This window comes from Camarhynchus parvulus, chromosome 9 (assembly GCF_901933205.1).
Source record: "Camarhynchus parvulus chromosome 9, STF_HiC, whole genome shotgun sequence".
In the NCBI taxonomy this organism is placed as follows: Eukaryota; Metazoa; Chordata; class Aves; order Passeriformes; family Thraupidae; genus Camarhynchus; species Camarhynchus parvulus.
In genome coordinates, this window is record NC_044579.1 from 14,479,315 (window position 1) to 14,492,937 (window position 13,623).

A 13,623-nucleotide genomic window follows, 5' to 3' on the forward strand; every position below is an offset into this window, starting at 1 on the left:
TTGTTCTTCTGTTACATTCTGCCCTTCAACCTGTGCTACATCTTGGCAATTTTCTTTTCTCTGGTATCTTTCCAATTCTCTTTAACCTTCTTTAATGTGAACCCTTAAATGAAGCACAGAAGCAAGTGTGTCTGCTGATTTCTAGTAATATGCCAGGCTGTAGTGCCAAGACTCCAGTATTAAGTCCCTCAAAGAGATTCCCTCCACTCCTCCTCCTGCTGTAAGGTAAGATTCTGCAGTTACAGGATATGTGAAACAATTGCTTTGCTTCAATACCTTTATTCAGCTTGGGATTTTCCTCTGCCATCACAAAGTCAGTGCTAAAGAAAACGCTCATTAGCAGGAAGGCTCTCTCTCTCCAAGGCCAAGAAGGAAGGCTTTAAGTCTGGCACTCTGGGCAGAAGTTTGTGCCTCAGTCACTGCTATTCTACATTTTGTTCTCACTGAGGGAGTTTAGTTTCATCAACATCTGCCTGAGTATAATGTCCCTCTATTGCCCTTTTGTTGAAGGCTCCTTGACTTAGGTTCTCTTGATAGCCTGGAGGTTTAGCTGGGCTGAGCAGGCAGTGCTGCAGTGCTCCCAGACAGAGCTCTGACAGGAGCTGAACCTGATTCTGTTTAGATCACTCTGCTGGAGGCAACTCTGCACCATGAGCCTGATACTTCACCTTCATGTGGTGGTGGTTTTCACCCTGGCAATGGCACAGCTAGAGAGAGAAGATACCCAACACATTATATATTCCTCTTGCTCCAGGTGGTATCCTAGAGGACACACTCTGGATAATCAGATTTTACCACTGTCACTGTTTAATTAGATGCAGGAATTTAAGCTGTTTTCCTTTCACTAGCCTCAAATCTACAGGAGAGAAACTTCACTACAAATTAAGGATGTGGAAAGGCCTTGGTGTATTTACCAGCTGAACCTTTCAAATGACCTGCAGAGTTGTGAGTTCTGTTGGCGAGAGGTTCAAAGTAGAGAGTAAAGCTCTGAAACTGAGGGATGTCTGAAAGTCTCCCAGGATGGACCAGCCTTTGGAGATCACAAAATTTGCCACAGCTTGTGACATGAAGTTGTCCAAAGACTGAGCAGACAATCTGACATTTTGAAGAAATTTGATTACTGATCAAAGTCTTTTTCTTATCTTTTACAAGAAAAATTGATTTATCTTCCCAGGAAGTCCTTAATGTGATGTTATCTAAAAGTGGTACCGATTAATTGATAATGGATTTGTAATAAGCTTTAGATATATTTTTGCAGATGCTGTGCTGTCCCAATTTTTGCTGCACAGAAGGGGATTAAAACTATTTTAGAACCTCACTCATACTAACTTTTATTAAAAATATGGTAGCTTTTACTGCTGTCTTTTTGCTTTTTGCTTGTATTTAATTTTTTGTCTCAAGGTTGTTCTCATCAGTTTGGAAAGTATATGCAATTTTACATTTTCTCTCAGCTAAGTTTGATAGTAAAGGTAGCAATACAAAATTACAAATATTAACTAGTTTGCAGCTTTGTCATTTTAAGATACTCAGTTGAGATTTAATGTTGTACTTGGGATTGGACAGCAATGCAGCTCATTGGCATGTGAAGATTGGCAATTCAGATGTGTTAATGATCTCTGGGCATTCTGCCTTCACAGATCCCACCGTGCTGATAGTAGATAACGTCATATCAGTGTGGCAGTTGGATCATTCATAACATATAGTCCTAGTAAATATGTGGGGACTATGTGGAATGAAAAGTGATGCCTCATAATAATCCCTCTATTGTTGGAGGAATCTTGCTACTATTAGATTAGTTGTTGTATATCGAGAGAAAGGGCAAATGAAAAAGTCTTCAGGTAGTTGAAAATACTGAGCACCCGTATGAATTTTGTTACATAGCTAAAAAAAAAGATCGTCAACTGTGTTTAAAAGCTTGACCAACATTTTTGAGTACTGTTTTCTTTTAAGCAGTATTTTCTGCTCTACTCTAACAGCTAATTTTATGTAAAATTAATTCAGTTGCTCTCGTTTGTTTTTAACAAGAGCATTTAGACTTGCTTTCCTGTCAGGAGAAAGTAAAAAAAGCAAAATACTGAGCTGCTGAAAGCCTGCTGCCTTCTACTGGCATAATCTCTGTAGCAAGATCTTTCAAGTAGTCCCACTATTTCCAGGATCAGGGCACAGCACAAGAGGTTTACCAGTTGAAGAGAAAAGAGGTAAGAACCATTTCCTACCAGTCAGTGGGGTTGTGTTACTGGTCTGAGCTAAAGAGTACAAAGGTGTGAGCCCCTCTTGATACAAAGAGGCGTGACAGTCCTGCAGGTGAGTCAGGGAATGTGGCAGTGCTCTGACCCAGAGGTTGGGCAGTGTGTTACTTTAAGGCTTTAAGGGGAGTCAGGGCAGGCTGAGCAGGAGAAAAGGGGTGGTGGTGGAGGGGGAGCCTGTTTTGGGTTAATGTTTGTGCAGGTTATCACAGGAAGGGCTGTGGGCTGGCAGGAAAGCAGTAAAACTAGCAAATACTGAAAAGTGATGTAGTGTGAAAGGGAAAAGAAGTGGCATCTAGGAGGGATCTGACTGGATCTGACTGGCCAGGGGGAGCAAGGTGGTGTTCTAGGGCTGGGACACCAGACAGGCTCTGGAGGGACACACGAGAGCTTCCTGCAGGGCAGGCGTAGCTGCTCAACCCACACCTTAGTGTGTCTAAAAATCCCAATTCTAAGGGCTTTTTTCAATGCAGCCTTCATTCTGGGGTAAAATTTGGGATTTGTGAAAGTTCTGAAAGACTGTATTCGTTTAGAATGTTACATAAGTAGCATACTTACACTCATGCAAGTTGGTCATTGTTTCCCCACCTTCAAACTCAATAGTGTGTGTGAATATATATGTATAGATGTGTGTATACAGAGTTAGTCTGCAATTTGCTGTTGAAAGTAAATGCAAACTACAGCAGTGACTTTCCTTCTGTTTCTCTCCTTGGGGGTTCAAATAGCTATTTTTCATAATCAGCTCCAGTATCTGACTTCAGCTCATCAGTGTTTCTTGCAAAGAAGTAAATAAACCAGTGAACCAAAAAGAGATCTATGAAGCCCAAGTGTCTTTATTGAAGCTGGGTTCAAGTATTTGTTTAGCTGTGGTAACTAATAATAGTGCAGTAAACCAGCCAACCTGGTTGCTGCTAGTTTGCTTCCTTTTGAAGGTAGTGTGTGCCTTCTGCACTTCTGTCAGGGTGTGTGTCATATTAGTGCTTGTGGCTGTACCTGTTAGAGGGGGCTCCAGGAGAATACACAATAGTTTGCATATTTCTGTTGCTTTTGTGAATGTATCTTGCATAACACTGCCAATATTGATAAAAGGTCTTGTTACATGTCATGGAAGTGTTTTACAGAAGATGAAAAGAAATTAAAACCACAATCTGCAAATTCCTAGGCACATGCAAGATTTTCAGTTGTAAACTGCCCCATTGCAATAAATATAAATCTTGTTTGCTAATATTGCTAATATTCCTTAGACTGACATTTAGGAACTCGACTTTATAGGCTGAACACCTGTTTTTTGATGTCACTTCCCGTTTTAGTGAAGGGGACAGGATCAAAAACATGGTTTTCTAGAGCATTTAATGTTGTCTGTAATGCAAGAAAAACAGAAGTTTACCATGTTTGATCTAGTATATGTATGATCTGCAGGGATCTAAAGCACATAAATAGTGTTTGTGTCCCCATAAACCTTCTTTTGCTCAGCTTGCTCAGTGGCATTAAGCTGCGTTTGTGTTAGAGAAATATGCAAAGTGGGTAACTGCGCGCCTTGGATGTGTGCCTGGCTGCACTCGAGAAGATTTAACAAATGTTGCATCGTTGCGTTGAATGGAACTAGTGCCGAATTTATTTTTTTTGCTCCCAGAAGTGCTTTCTATTTATATGGTCTCTGTAAGAATACGTAACCCTGCTTCGTTGAAACAGGTTTTTTAAGCGGTAAGGAAACGCTGAAATCAAACACTTGTTAAGGCTTTTCCAAGGCGCCGAGCAGGGCCTGGGTTCCTGCGGCTCCCGGCTCTGCCAGGGCGGAGGTGCGAGGGCGCGGTCGCTGCTCCCCGGCCCCGCGGCGCTTTGTTGGCCCGGGCGTCTTTGTTCGCAGCGGGAGCGCAGCAGGAGCCGGGCCGGTGCACGGGCGGCCCTGCCCTCGCTCTGCCGCCGGCTCCCGGGCCGGGGCCGGACGTTCCTGCAGCGCCCGCGGCGCCGAGCCCGCGGCGGGGCTGAACTTTGCATCCCGGGACCAGCCCCAGCAGCTCCTCGCAGATAAGCGGCGCGGCCGGCGGCCGCAGCCAGCGCGGCGCCGCGCGCTGTGTGTAAACACAGGCCGGTGTATATTTCTGTATTTGTGTGTTTATACACTCCGCACCGCCCGCAGCACCTGGGCGCCACCGGGACAGGTGCGGCCGCCTGGAGCCCTCTCCGGGATCGAACCCGTGGCCTCACTGCGACCGGCCCGCGCCGCGACGGAGAGGCGGCGGCCGCGGGTCCGGGCCGGCCACGCCCTTCCGCCCCGCCCCCCCGGCCCCGGCCCGGTGGATTGGCGAGCGGTGTGTGTACACACACAGGTCCGGGCCAATGGCGCGGGGAGGGCGCCTGACGTCACGCGTCGCGGCAGCCAATGGGCGCTCCCGGCCGGCAGACGCCGCCAAGCTTGTGCGGGGGAGCAGGACCGGGTAGCGCTCGGCGCGGGCGGGCGCGGGGGGCGGCGGGGCCGGGCCGGGGGCGCTGCGGGCGCTGCGGGCGCTGCTGCCGCCACGCACCGGGGTCCGCCGGGGGTCCCGGCTCCGGGGCCTCCTCGCCAGCGGCGAGTGCGCGGCGCCGGCCCGGCCGAGAGGCGTCGTCGGCGCGACTGGATCGCTCCTTGCCGCGGCGGCTGCCAAGGGACCGTCGCCGTCTCGTCGCCTCAGCGTCGCTGTCTGGGCCCAGCCCGCGCTGCCGCCCGCCTTACCTTCCGTCCCTGTTCGGGCCTGCGGGTGAGCCGGGAGCGGGGAGCGGGTGTGGGGGCTGTGAGGGGGAAGGGCAGCGCCTTTCTTCGGCGATCAGCGGCCGCCGCCCCCCGTGCCCCGGGCGGCGCGGTCCCGCCGGCCCCGCCGCCCCCTCCCCCGGTGCCGCCGGGCAGCGCGGGCTCGCCCCCACCTCGTCCCCTCCGGTGCCTGAGGCCGGGCGGACCCGGGAGGCCGGGAGCCGGTGCCCGACACCTGCGGGCGGGCCCGGGCGGCGGTGACAGCCGGGGCGCCTCCTCCATTGTGGGGCTGGGCCGCGCCGGGCGGTGCGGGCTGCGGAGCGAGCGGCGGCCCGGCCGCGGCCCCGGGGCGGGAAGGCACCGGCCGAGCGGCCGGCCCTGCTCGGCGGTGCCTGAACTTCGTGTCGGGGCTGTTCTCACCCGCCGCCCTTATCGGGACAGGGTCAGTCCGGCACAACAACAACAAAACTTCCCTGCCTGCCTCTTCCTGGGAGTTACAGGCCTGCCCGGGCTTCCAGCTGTAAAGGGCTCAGCGGCAGAGGTGAACCCAGTGTAAACACCGTCTGCTGGAGCTCAGAATACAAACAATGGGAGGAAAATACGGAATGAGCAAACTTCCTAGAAATGTGGAAGAAAACCGCAAATGAGAGCGTGCTCCCTCATTGAGTAAAGGGGGGATGCCGAGCTGTGTATCACAGCTTGTGCTGCTCTCCTCTGGAGAAAGGACTTTGGGTTTCATTTTCTCTGTAAATTCTTGATTTGACAGAGAAAATGAATAGTTTTAATTGATATGATATAATATGCCGGGTAGACATTTTTTACAAATTATTTCTTGGTCAGTTTTCATAATTCTGAAAGTAATTCTATTCTTTTTTTGACTCTTCATTAATATGGCTCACAGTGCCTTTTTTTCAACTAGTATCACTGATGTAGCTTAATTATGTCGACAAAAGGTAGTAAAATGTTGGAGGTTGTGTAGTGCTGTAACAAATTGCAACTTGATACAATCTTTGATTCAGAAATAATGTTATGCTGATAAAAATGGATGCTGTTAAAAAGAAATTAATAGATTTCCTCTATTCCTTTACCCTTCCCAAATTAACCTCATTTCTTTTGATTATATTATATCCTGTCATACACAAAAATGGATCTGTACAAGTGTGGTAAGGACTGAGAGGACCAGTGTTCCAGGGCAAATGCAGACCTGTGTTTCACAGCCCATATTTATGCCAGTGCTCTGTATACTCACCGGTGGTTTTTACGCAGTGAAGTATTAAGTTTCAGGAACTTCTGTTCAAACTAACGTGGAGGGTGTTAAATACAGCATTTTGAAAAAAGCATGGAGGACTAATGAGAAGTTTGTGTTATGGAAAAGACTTGGCGGGAGAGGTGGTCAGAAGGAAAACAAAGTCAGCTTTTCTTTTGAAAAGTTTCTTACTGTAAAGTGAGTCTAGTGCCTCTAGAAGAGGACAGAGTAACAGGTCAAATGATTTAGTTCTATACTAGAAGAAAAAATAAAATTATTAAATATTAATAAGATTGTCTCATGGGTGAATTTAAGAGTGATCTTATATTACTGTCAAATTATTTGGCTTTCTTTTGACCACTTCCTCTTTGCATAACAAAAAGAAACCATTTGACTTTTACTATCTTAATAGAATTAATTTTACAGAAAATACACCAGTGAGAGGAGTGCTCTTACTTGCTGCAGAGGGTTCTGACTGGTGGCCTCACTTTACAAAGTGGGAAGGTGCAGTTTTCAGAAGAGCATCTTGGCAGCAGCTCTCCAGTGTAAAAGGCACAGGCCCAGAACCCAGCTGGGCAGCAGCAGTGCTGTTCTGCAGGGGATGTCAGTAGGACAAGAGCATTCCTTATCTCTGGCTGCTCTTGTCTATGCTGGACAGCCCTGCAGAGACCTCTGGTGCATCTGGAAACACTTCCTGAGCAGTTGTGAGCACCCTCCCAGTGAAGATCTTTCAGTAGCTTTGGCTAAAATTGTTCAAGGTTTAGTGAAGAATCGGGGACCAAAGTTCCAGCATTACATCCTCATCAAGGGTGTATGATGTTGGTTTAGATGTGCAAACCCTGTCACTGTGCCTTTGAAAGCTGAATGTGAATCTCCAAATGCAATATAGAGTAGTGCCTTGCATGGCATGGGGGGGAAAACTCCTGCAGCCCATCCTGTGTAGAGAGAAATATTTAAATTTCTGCATCCTAATGTGGAGCAGAATGAATTCTAGTCATAGCCAGTCTAATTCAGTTCTTGGAATTGCATTTCTTCTGGTGTGCTACCTTAGGGCTGTCTCTAATAAGTGATAATTTCTTAAATTGTTTCTTTTTCATTTTTTGAGTGTGATGGTGTAAAACTTTCTCCACTGCCTTTCCAATTACATTCACTGTACATGACTCTTGATGAACCAACAGTGAATCTTAAAATAGGAGAAATCAGCTGTCTGTTCTGCTGCAAGGAAATACACTTGTGGATTTTCTTGCGCATAAAGCCAGGAAACCACTGGAATCAGATGAGTTTGTCACAGAACTTTAGGTATTAGGTGAAAAACATCCCTAGTGTGTTGGTGTGGTAATAGGGCACATAACATGGTGGAGCTGAGGGCACAAATGCCTGTGGTGGGATCTGAGAAACCAGGGATATGCAAGGAAGTATTATAAAAGGAGCAGATGTGGCAGGGAGTGAGAGTTTTGTAGGAAGTTCCTGGATTGATTTTTCATGTATGTTTGATAACATCCAGTATTAGAATGAAATTAATTATTTTTCCTCTTATTTTCATAGTTTCTTTAAAGGAACTCCTTTGCTCCTTGGTCTGATGTTCTGTGTGATAGGTTCCAATAAAGGGCTTTAAAGACTTCTCAAATTTACTTTTATGCTTTTCACTATTTATAGCATAAAAACCAATCTAAGCAAAACTGCAGGCCTACAATAGTTCAGTTTGTAAGACCACTGTAATGGAACTGTAACAAAAACACAGCTTTGTAGAATATCATACTTCTGGTGAAATACAGAACAGTAATTAAATTTAAAAAGATGATGTTTGAAAATAATTCAAGGTCCAGTTATTCACTTAGTACTGTTGAAGAAACTCTTTGCCTTTCAGAACATGGTTTGCAAAATCCACAGCTTCCTGTGAAGCCATTTTTGAGGATATTTGTATTTACTGAAACCTGAAGTAACTCCTGGATTTTTGTAGTACATGAAAAATAATGCTTTAGCCAGCTCACATCCAGTATTGGCTGTCACTATGGAGCCTGAAACCAAGCTGGGAAAAGATGAGTGTTTGGTTTTGTTAGTGTGCCTGGTTGTGAACTGCAGCAATTCAGGTGTTGGCATAGTTTCATTCTTTCTGACTTGATAATGTTTAAAAGAGAAGACAACTTGATTTTTTGTAACTTCCCAGATCATTTAAGCATGATTTCTAGAAGGGGTTTCTTTAGAGGTGTCTTTGAAGGCATTATCCAGAATTGTCACAGCGCTGGGATCTTCATGGTTTACAGTCCATAGGATATTTGACTGACATGACCAGCCAGGTTTTAACATGACCTGTAGAAATCATCCACTTTGTAAAGGTGATGTTGTTTTGACTGTTTTTTTGTTATTTCAGTCAGTGGCTGTGCCCTGATCACCCGGTTTTAGACAAACAGAGGTCAGAGGAAGCAGGGATGGTAGCTGAGGCTGCTTCTGTTCCTCTTTGCTAACAGTGAATGGAGTGCCCGTGTCCAAACCATAGAATTTTTGTTAACATCTAGAGACCAAACTCCATTTGGAAATGTAATTCTGGTCTTGCAGCTCAATTTATTTTTTTCTGTGGAGCTTAGAATATGCTCCTATGTTTGGCAAGGCAGGTTTCTCCTGTTCCATCAGGTTCCTGCTGCTGCCAGATTTGTGTTGGTTTGGGTGGGAATAGCAGATGATTCAGTTGTGGCTTACAACCTCTTCAGTACTTTTGTTCAATGGAGTCCCTCACTGACCTCTCTTGGGTGATTATAACATCTGGCTGGGTGTATGGGAAGGTTAATTTGATAGGAATTCATAATCCATTTGCCAATGGGTGGTGTACACAGATATGTTCTGTGTGAATAAGGGACCATTTTAATTTACTGTTTTCTTATTGCAAATTTCAGGGTGGGAAAAAAGAAAAAAAAGGTCAGAAAGAAATTAGCAGGTTGCAACAGGTACCCACTGTCTTTAAGGCTGTGAACTTTTAGTTGTATAGAGGAATTCTTCACCTTGGTAGCAGCTATTATAATGCTGTTTGTGGAAATTAAAGCAAATATATCAGCTGCTCATTAAGGATTGTAAATGCCAATGCACTGACATACTGAAAGTCACTTGTGAACTGTAATGGTCATCCAAGAATATATGGTGGTAACATAACCAGTAATTATGGATGAGATTAGAAACTGCAAGTGAAAGTGAGCTTATGTCCTCAGAGTGAAATAAGAAACCGTGTGTGCATGGGCTCTCCATTTCTGGGAAGGAAGGAGTTAGGTAACTTCCTTTTGTTATAAACTTGACCTTGAGATTTGAGGAATGTGAGAAATATATTTCTGTTCTCTTAAAGGTGCAATCAGGTTATTGTAAGCTTCAGTTTATTAAAATTCAACTGGCAATTGCAAATACATTCAAACATTTTTTTAGATCAGTGACTTCATACGTGCAACTGATACAATTTCAATCAATACAATTTGTGTATTGATTTGGTATAACAGCAGATTTCTGCTCTCTGTCAAAAGCAAATTATTAATCCTGCTTCTTGCTGTATAAGAAATTGAGGAAGCTGTGATCTGGAGACAAAAATATCCCCCTTCCTAATGGGTTTTGAAGCATGCACACACCCCAGTGAATTCTTCAAAAGCATACAGTAGTCTTCATATGAACAAGCCATATGCAACCTTTTGTCACATTTCAATCCATAAGTAAATTTTGAGGGATCATGAATGCTTTTTTCAGAAATGGAACTGGTCAGTCAGTGGCCAGGTCTGAGGGTTGGTCCTGTCCTGTGCACAGGCTGAGGTGGCCCTTGGAGCTCTCAGGGGTCACAGCATTTGGAAAACTTTCTCGTACCCCCTGTCAGCCCCACTGTTGGAATTGTGACAATATTAGAACTGAGGTGGCTCACTGAGGCGGTCAGGCAGCAATGGGAGCTGTAGAGGGTGTGCAGCATTGGGAAGGAGTGCAAAGTGGAAGAAGTGGGTAAAAGTGGAAATCCCTTGTAGCAGTCTTAGCAGGGGTGGGATCTCAGAGCAGTGCAGTATATTTCATGGAACTGTGCCTTTCAGGTAATGTTGTGTGCTGTAATCAGTATTTTTAAGCTTGTTCATCACCAGAAAAATCCCTTTTTGCCTTTGTACCAAATTATAATTAAAGAAGTATGACATTTTTGTAACCTTTACCCTTTGGTGAATACTGTCATAATCTTCGACCCATGCAAGAGTAGAGTTAAATAGTGGCATTAAACTAGAGCAAAGCTGCTAGCAAACTATGAGGAAAATTGAAGAAATTGCTACTAGGTCTTCATAATCAAGTTTTTTGTTGCCATATAACTTGGTGATTTTTAATTAAATGCAAATGTAAAATTATCTTCAGTTCGTTGGATGTTAAGATCCTTCAGCTGCAAGGTGTAGCCAAAAGTATATCTCAACAGTGTGGTTAAACATTTCCATATATTTGTCAATACACTGATAATTCTGGAAATTTTTACATCTCAAAATTAAAACTTATAAAACCAGATTAATATCTAGAGCATTCTCTGATGTATCATACAGTGTATGGGCTGGTGTTAGGAAGAAGCTGGTGTGAAGTCTCAGTAGACAAAAAGATGCTGTTTTCAGCTGAGCTTGATTGAAAGAGGAGCCAATGTATTCTTGGCACTGCACAAAGACCATCTTACCATGGTATTTTACAGTCATCACACAAATCACTAAATTTTTTTAAAATGTCAATCCATTGTGCAAATGAAATTTCTTCAGGCAAAAATGTGTTTGTGAAAATACAGTGTGCTGTTTACTCTGAAAGGAAGTTGTACCTGCTTCTTACTGCTGAAGCAGCAGACTCCCAAGTGTTGTGCCTGTGTAGTAGTCAGCTATGGGCTAGAAACCCAGTCAGAGAACAAAAAAGTGAGCTTATAGAATAGATAAAAGTTGTCTATAAATCTCAAAAAGAGGTTTTAGATCATGCTTTAAGTGTGCATGAATGTTCCCCCCTGTGCTGATGTCAGGCCCTATGTACTCTATCTTGAATGACAGTAAGCTGGTTTGGGGAATTAAAGAGCCTTCAAAGGCTCAAGTGCTTGGGAATTACTCCACATGTTTAATGTAAAGTTCTCCTTATTTGGACCATAAGAGACATGCTGCACCCCACTGATTTAGAAAGAAGCCATGAGTGCTGCCCCTGTTCTTGGCCATGTAGCTTAGTGCTGGTGCTGGCACTAAGGAACATACCTGAGGAGCAGCCAGGCCCAGGTTGGAAATGGGAACCCAGCACTGTCAGCACTGGGCAAGCAGCAGAGCTTGAGCGTCAGCACTGCAGTTAAATGAATGGAGACCTTGAGTACTTTCAGCTAGGAGAGAGTTTGAATCCAGCTTTGGATTTTCTTCCTGTGTTACATGTTCTTCTCACTAAGACCTGTCTTCACTGATGGAATTCAGGATATTGAGTAGCTTCCATCAAACAGTGCTTTTTCTAGTCATGTATACATGTACAGTCATATACTGTGTACATTTGTAGTAAATAATAGGTACAACAGTGAGTAAATACAATAAATAGTGGCAGTAATTGGGATGTAACACTTGGGATCCACTCTCAGTCCCGAATGAGATCCAATTCATTTGTTGCCTCAGTATTTGCTACATGAAGTCCTTGAGGGGACATTTGCTTTTAGCAAACCACACATGTTGGTGGATCTCCCTTGTGGAGCTGAAGTGCTACAGTTTATACTCATTGAACTTGCAGGAATGCCTCCTCTGTTTTTCCAAGTTCTTTGTGCTGTGTAAACTTGAGTTATAATTACTGCTGTTGCCAGGAGGTGTCAGTTAATTTTTTCTGATGATACATTGGCATTTTGCTCGATCTTAACTGTATGATGAGATCTTCACTTTCAGTTTGGGTTCAGGTAGTTTTATCTTTCATTTGGATCTAGGTTTAAAGCAGTAATCCTCATTTCCTTTTTGTGTTGTATGTTTGGGAGAACTTCTGTGCTTTGGATTCTCAGGCTGCAGCCTTTAAACTCAAGTAAAGGTGATTAAACAATGACACTTTTAAACTGAATACTCTTCTCAAATTATTTTATTTTGTTAAAAATTTGTAATATCGTTCAGTGGTCAAGTCAGACTTGCTTTGTTCAGTCTCTCTAATCACCTTGTCTGTTATCTACTAGGACTGTTTTGAAGGCATACAGTTGCTCACAGTAAAGGCTGGAAAAATAAGTCATGATACTTGCCAGACCTTCATCTTACATGTCATGGTGGAAGTTCCTCTCAAAGGCTTCCTTAGAGCTACTTTCTAACGTTATTTTCAAAATAAAAATTGCTGTGTGAGAGCTGAAGGTGGTGACTTATTTCCCATCCTGTGTATGTGACTTGTTGAATATATACCTTGGTTGGCGTTTTTTAAGAGCTTCGTTGAGTGACAAGCTGGATGTTATGTGGCATTCCTGTCTTGGTTTTTTTTTTTTAATCTTTTTTTTTTTTTTTTTCAAAAAGGAGTTAAATATTTAAACATGTTTTAGGAACAAGCTGGAGAAACACGTCCTGGGAGCAGGTGGATTTCTGATAAGTACTTAATAATTCTGAAATTTTACTGATCTGAAAACTTGAGACACACTGAAGCAGCATATGTGTAACAGGTGGTCTAAGCCATGTAGATGCTTTGCATAAATTAGTGGTTTAAAACTGAGCCTGTACTGATTAATAAGGAGTCTTTTTGTTACTGCTGTCTTCTGAAATCAGTCTTATAACAGTTGAAAGTTAATACTATGGAGGGGGATATGAAGAGTATAAATTACTTTCTTGTGGAAAGACTGGTGTTATACAGGTTTCTTTTTCTTGAAACTCATCACACTTTCCTCTCAGCTGACCCAGTTACCTGGAATAATTTTCACTTTGCAATACTGTTTATCAGGCAAATGAGAAAAAGCACTCATTAGTGGTGATAAAAATCATTCTAGTATACTAAAATATCTCTTTTTTAAAATCTTTCATGTGTTCTGTAAAGACTTTTCGTCATAACAATTTAGATGATTGTCCAATAGTTGTCTTCATTTGTAGATGTTTAGTACTGATGTAATATTACATAAATGGCACTTTCTGTGGGAACTGGCCTCTGGCACTGAGGAGGATCTTTGCATGGTGCTGGTCTAGGTGAGGGTGTGACTTGTACTGATCAAATTTTAGAAGAGCAACCAGGGTAAGTTTGGTAAAGCAGAGAAAAGACTGTTGTGTTGTCTTATGGGGTAATTTAAAAGTAAGACTGGGCAGTAGATAGAAAATAAACATAAGAAGGAATGCAATGTTATTCTGCAGATAACTGTTTTCTGTTTCACACTGTTTGTTGCGCTGGGATTCAGCTTCAAAATCACCAAAACATCAGAATAGCATTTAACTTGTAGTTAGCATAGGTACAGATAAAACTCCTGT

The 13,623-nt window shown here is 43.5% G+C and overlaps 1 protein-coding gene across 3 annotated transcripts in view; it reads left to right on the forward strand.

Annotated features, from left to right (window-relative positions):
- The first annotated feature begins 4,775 nt into the window (after positions 1 to 4,775).
- TFDP2 (transcription factor Dp-2) overlaps positions 4,776 to 13,623 on the forward strand; it is a 60,356-nt gene continuing 51,508 nt past the window's right edge. For all 3 annotated transcript variants that reach the window (XM_030954133.1, XM_030954132.1, XM_030954134.1), the window contains exon 1: positions 4,776 to 4,984. The gene's annotated coding sequence lies outside the window, so the exon portion shown is untranslated. The remainder of the gene's footprint in view (positions 4,985 to 13,623) is intronic.